Source organism: Myotis brandtii, unplaced genomic scaffold (genome assembly GCF_000412655.1).
Source record: "Myotis brandtii unplaced genomic scaffold, ASM41265v1 scaffold25, whole genome shotgun sequence".
Lineage (NCBI taxonomy): Eukaryota > Metazoa > Chordata > Mammalia > Chiroptera > Vespertilionidae > Myotis > Myotis brandtii.
The window spans coordinates 1,040,111-1,046,384 of NW_005359477.1; the positions used below are offsets into that span (position 1 = coordinate 1,040,111).

The 6,274-nt window shown below is 48.4% G+C and overlaps 1 protein-coding gene across 3 annotated transcripts in view; it reads right to left on the reverse strand.

Annotated features, from left to right (window-relative positions):
* RASGRP3 (RAS guanyl releasing protein 3 (calcium and DAG-regulated)) overlaps positions 1 to 3,255 on the reverse strand; it is a 76,704-nt gene extending 73,449 nt beyond the window's left edge. For all 3 annotated transcript variants that reach the window (XM_005867340.2, XM_005867338.2, XM_014540632.1), the window contains exon 1: positions 2,938 to 3,255. The gene's annotated coding sequence lies outside the window, so the exon portion shown is untranslated. The remainder of the gene's footprint in view (positions 1 to 2,937) is intronic.
* Positions 3,256 to 6,274: the final 3,019 nt, after the last annotated feature.

Below are 6,274 nucleotides of genomic sequence, written 5' to 3' on the forward strand. Positions count from 1 at the left end.
GAGTGGGTTAATGGGGGGAAAAAGGGGACATATGTAATACTTTCAATAATAAAGATTAAAAAAATAAGTAAATAGATAATAAATAAATAAATAAATAAATAAAAGATAGCATTAAATTTTACCTTCTAAGATTCCTATCCAGACCTTAATATCTTGGACTCGATATACTATCTCCACATAAAATAATTGTTTTTATTATTTTGTTACTAGAGGCCTGCTGCACGAATTCGTGCACATGTGGGGTCCCTCAGGGTGGCCTGCGGGGATTGGGCCCCAGCTTGCACCCCCAGGTTCACAGCCTCAGCTTGCGCCCCCAGCCTTGCAGCCCTGCCTGGCACCCCACCGTGGCCTGGCGCTGACCCCTCACCTGCTCCACTGTTCTGCCTATGAGACGATCGATCGATCGGGGCCGGGCCCTCTTCCCAGCTCCCTCAGTGCCTGGGAGCCGAGTGGCGGCTCCAAAAAAAAAGCTGCCACCATCTGTGGGGCGATCTGCGGGGCAATCTGGCCCCCTCTCATACCCACCTTGGCCTGGCACCACCTGCTCACCTTCTCCATCATCCCGCCATGGTCCTGCTCTTGTCGGGGCCCATTGGGGCCGGCAGCACCTCCACTGCCGCCCACTACTGGCACCCGTGTAGCCGACACCCTCATGTTCTGAGCCACCCCCTGGTGGTCAGCACACATCATAGCGAGTGGTTGAACTCCCGAGGGGACAATTTGTATATTTGGCTTCTATTATATAGGGTTATTTTGAAAGTCAAGGGATCAATGCTATTTTTTTTTTTAAATCTGCAGGCTTTCAAACATTCCGCACTTGAATAATTCAAAGGATACCCTGCCATGTAGACCCCCCCATTTCATCTGTGGGTGGCTCTAATACTCCAGAGACACAATTTTACTGGACAGTTCTTCTCTGCTGTCAGCCTGTGGCAAAAGTAAAACTATCCCAGGACCCAACGAGCAGCCACGCCTGCAGCCAGACAGGGAAGCCACGGGCCACATGGGCACAGGCTGACCCAGCGACCTCACACACATGGCACAAAGAGGAACAAAGAAGTTGGAGACATTTGTTCTCATCAAACACACTAGGCTGTGAGGAAGAATCCACACGTTAAGGAAAAGAGAGAGACTAGCCAGATGAGCCACTTTTTCAGACGGGGTACCTGAAACTGCTTCCTTCCCAGATCTTCGGCCGGTGTGGGATTCAAGACCAACTGTGTAGGGGTAAACAGTGCAGAAGCAGTGCACTGTGGGTCATTTTCCATCCACTCTCTACATACAACATGGGGAGGGGGACAGAAATGGCAAGAAAATCATCCAAGCTGAGTATCCATGACAGGCCATCCGTCACCTGGGGAAACACATCGGGGTGCCCCTGGGCTTGCCACAAGTCAAATAACTGTTTGGTAACAACTCACTTGAAAACAACCACCCTCTGGCCCCCTCCTCAACATCCAGTCAATCCAGAAAAAGGAACTTGCTGGTTATCTCCCCACAACACTCTGATTCAGAGGCCGGTCACTTCCAGGAGTTGACATCATGGATTCCAGGTTCTGCCCTCTCCCTTTTCCCTTTTCCTTTCTTCTTCAGCATTCTTTTTAAAAACTGATTTCAGCCCTAACCGGTTTGGCTCAGTGGATAGAGCGTCAGCCTGTTGACTCAGGGGTCCCAGGTTCGATTCCAGTCAAGGGCATGTACCTTGGTTGCGGGCACATCCCCAGTAGGAGGTGTGCAGGAGGCAGCTGATCGATGTTTCTCTCTCATCGATGTTTCTAACTCTCTATCCCTCTTCCTTCCTCTCTGTAAAAAATAAATAAAATATAAACAAAGAAAAATTGATTTCAGAGAGAGGAAGGGAGAAGGTGAGAGAGACAGAAGCATCAATGATAAGAGAGAATCATCGATCGGCTGCCTCTGGGGATCGAGCCCGCAACCCAGGCATGTGCCCTGCCTGGGAATCGAACCGTGACCTCCTGGTTCATGGATCGACACTCAACCACTGAGCCACACTGGCTGGGCTTAAGCATCCTTTTGGTGTCCACTAGGAAAGGACAAAAGTCCCCAAACAGCAGCTCTGTTCCAGGAAGGGCCTGCGTGGTGGCTCTCCCCAAAGTGAGCTCCAGTGTTGCCCAGGGAACCAGAGAAAGAGCAGGTCCCCCCGAGTTGATCATCAGCTTCAGGCAATAGGGTTATAATCTGGGGCTTAAAAAAGGGAAGCAAGATTCTGAGCATCATAAAAACACAAATGCTCCCTTGTCTAAAATAAGGAAGATCAGAGGCAGCTAAAAATGTTAGCTTTAAAGTTGGGAAGGTGAATTAGCTTGTGGAAGAAAGCAATAGGCTGTGTCTTTCATTGAGGTAGAAAGCGCGCCTGAAATCTAAACCTGACTTCTAATCGAAACCTACATACCATGTTGTTAGTTTTCTGTGTTGCAGATTGCTATACATAGTTAAATGAGACCTTCTTCAAAACTGACATCCAATTGATCGTCTTCAGGTCAGAGATACAATAAACAAATAGGCCCTTTCTCAAAACACTCTCTCTCAAGTTCCAAAGGTAACACTGATTAAAATCAAATCTCAACACACTTCAAAAGCTTCTCTCATTCGTGACCTGACTCTTGGCTTTGAACCTAAACACCACAGACCATAGAAATCCCGGACACCAGAACACACACGTTCTGTTTTCTAGACAGGAGTCATTAAAATTAGACGACTTAAAATTCATCCTTAAAATTAGAAAACAACGCAGCTGAAAATAACAGGTTCTTAAACAATGTTTAAAAAAATGAAAATTCCTATTCATCACAGGTACAAACAAAATACCTCTTTTAGTGGCAGAGGGACACAAAAATCAAAATGAAAAACTGTCAGTGGCTTGCCACACACACACACACACACACACACACACACACACGTTCTCCAGATACTTACTGGGGCAGTGGCCGGTGCGCACCCTGCCTGTCCAGCTGCCAAGTGCCGGAGCGCGAGCAGCTGTTTCCTTCAGGCTGGGGCTGTGTCTTAATCAGTCACATGAGCCTCCTGATAAACACGGCCGCGGTGCCAGGAGGTCAGAAACTGAAGATCATTATTCTCCTTATTCGCAAACCTTCCTGAAGCCCGCGCTGGCTCGGCCCTTTCATTAGCAGGCAGAGCAGCCCATCCCACAGTGTGTTTTCTTTGAGCCACAACCCCGCACAGCTGATAAGTCACGCTGGAGGGCAGGTCACGGCCAGTGGAAAGTTGATGTGTTTGTGTGTGTGTGAAGGGAAGGAGGTAGGGGGGAGGGGAGGGGAGGTTGGCAGTCTCTATACTATCTCATCTCACACTCAAGCTTTCACGGGGGCTCTGGACTTGCAAGAAGAAGGCGGCACAGCCTGGCACCGAAGGTGGGAGGTGCTCTCCCCTCCAGGGGCCCCGGGAGAACGTCAATCTGTCGCTCCATCTCGGTTTCCTTCTCTCAGCATGCCAGGCTCCCGTCTAGTGGAAGAGGCACAGGCTCCCGTCTAGTGGAAGAGGCACAAGACGGAGTGGACTGTTCTGAGGAAGGCAGATGAACAGGGTGAGATGGCTGAGGTTTAATTTCAACACAGCCAGGGCTGCTGGGGGGGGGGGGGGGGCAGTGTGTGAGGGGTGGATGCCAGTGCCTCTACAGAGCTCATGGAAGTGGCTTCAGGTCCCTTCAAGCAAACTTCCACATAGTGATCTGTCGGGTTGTGTCAACATTTGGGGGTAGAGCAGAGCAGATGTGATGATCCCCCAGGAATGAGAGTGGAAAAAGAAATGATCATGAAATTTACAAAGCATGGGACAGGTGTGCTAGGAAGCTGGGCCCACCACCCATCCTGGGGGCTTTGTTGAATTCCCACCCCGCCCCCTCTTCAGGGAAAGCCCGTGGACTCTGACTTTGGATGGTACCTGACCTTGGACTTCTTGGTACAGTAAGAGTGACACTTTCCAAAATCAGTGCCCGAGCAGGGTAGAGTGCAGATATGACGGTCAGCGCACTTGGCAACGTGAACATCTGAAAAGTCTGCAAGAGGTTAAAACGCCCCAGGGGATTTCTGAGCCATAATGAGCCTGTTAAACTGTCACCCTTGATTTTTAATAAATGAGATCTTAATAAAGGCGCCTGTGTGGGCATTTTCTCATAGAATTATTCACAGCGTGAATCAAACCAGAAGTTTCCCTCCATACAAAGGACAGAGTGTTTGTCCAAAATAACAGAAAAAGACCCAAAGACCTCCGGTCTAGCCATTCTTTCAGGGGACTAATTTGTTGTCAACATGTGGGAGCCCAATGTGCAAATGGAAAGTTTTTTTGCAAGCTTCATCGCAGATCCCTTTTTAAGGATTCAAAGTTAGTAGTAGAAATAAACAATGAATATCAAAATACAATGTGCTAAAATAAATATCACCGGCGCAAACATTTCTCCTTGTGTGCTGATGTGAGCAATCATTCTTCAGAAACAGAAAATGAGGCCTATTGAAGATCTGAAATATTATTTGGGTTTAGACACACTCTGTATTTACGCAACAGAAACCTTTCCGACCTTATGGCATCCATCCATCACTTTATTTTCAGCTGACTGTGTTAATTATTCTCACAATCCATGTCACACACCACATGGCCAGTCACTTCTTGAAACCCTCGGATAACCCAGACAAAAAAATAGCCCGGGGAAATGCAAGCCTAGAGATTCTCTGGTTCTATTAGCAAGGAGGGAGGGCTGGATCCTGATCTTACCTACCAGGCAAACCGTCAACGCAGACCGAGACCCTGCACCCTTCCATGGGTTCGACAATGACACCTTCTTCCAGCCTTGCCCAGTATCAGGAGACCCCACTTCCCTGCCCAGTCTGCCTACAGGTACCAATCATTTGCTTTGACTCAAAAAGAGGGGTTCTCCTCCTTCAGAGGCCATGCCCCCCTGTGGCTTGTCTCCCCCTGTGGCTTGTCTCCCCCTGGGGCTTGTCTCTCCTGTGGCTTGTCTCCCCCCCCCCGCTGGGACTGTCTCCCCCTGTGGCTTATCTCCCCCGTGGCTTGTCTCCCCCTGTGACTCCCACCTGCTCAGGAGGGCTTGTCTCTCCTGTGGCTTGTCTCCCCCTGTGACTCCCACCTGCTCAGGACCCTTCCTCCATCAACGCCTTCTCCCCGTCCGCTCACCCTCCTCATGGTCTAAACATGCTCATGTTGTTTTTATGTCCTAAAAGCTATTTTTTCTCTCCTTTGCTCCTATAATTACTGCCCTAACCCACTCATTCCCTTCACACCTGAGCTTCTGGAGAAACACTTCTTGTCTCCATTGTCTCTCATCCCAGGTAAGATTCAACCTGCTTACGGTCTAACAGCCGTGGGCAAACTACGGCCTGCGGGCAGATCTAGCCCGTTTGAAATGAATAAAACTAAAAAAAAAAAAAAAATTTGTTTTTATGTCCTAAAAGCTATTTTTTCTCTCCTTTGCTCCTATAATTACTGCCCTAACCCACTCATTCCCTTCACACCTGAGCTTCCGGAGAAACACTTCTTGGCTCTCATCCCAGGTAAGATTCAACCTGCTTATGGTCTAGCATCTTCTTCACACTTCACTGGAAATGCTTTCTCAAGGTCAACAAAGACCAAGGTTAACGGACTCCTTTTTGGCTTTAATCTTCCTCGTCCTCTCGGCTGCATTTGACCCATCTGACCAAGCACTCTTTAAAATGTTCTCTGTGGCTTCTCAAAATTTACTCCTACCCCCTTCGCTTCCTACGAGGACTCTTCTTCTTCCTGCCCTTTAAATGTGAAAATCCCCTCTCTTCTTTCTGTTCTCTGACATCTCTCATATGTCTTATTACCGAATGACTAGGGTGGTTTCCTAATGGGTCGCCTTGCCTCCAAAAACCTAAACACACTTTTGTACTAAACGTCTCTGGGGGCCATGGTGGTACTTTAGGCAGCTTTGTATTCCCAGAACCTATAACAGGCTCATGGAATGCCTCTTTTATTTTTTTATTTTATTTTTTTACATATTTCTTTATTGATTTCAGAGAGGAAGGAGGAAGGAGAGAGAGATAGAAACATCAATGATGAGAGAGAATCATTGATTGGCTGCCTCCTGCACGCCCCCCACTGGGGATCAAGCCTGCAACCCAGGCATGTGCCCTTGGCCGGAATCGAACCTGGGACCCTTCAATCCGCAGGCTGACGCTATATCCACTGAGCCAAGCCGGCCAGGGCTGGAATGCCTCTTTTATACATTCCATGGCTGTTGCATTTCTTGCTCTGTATT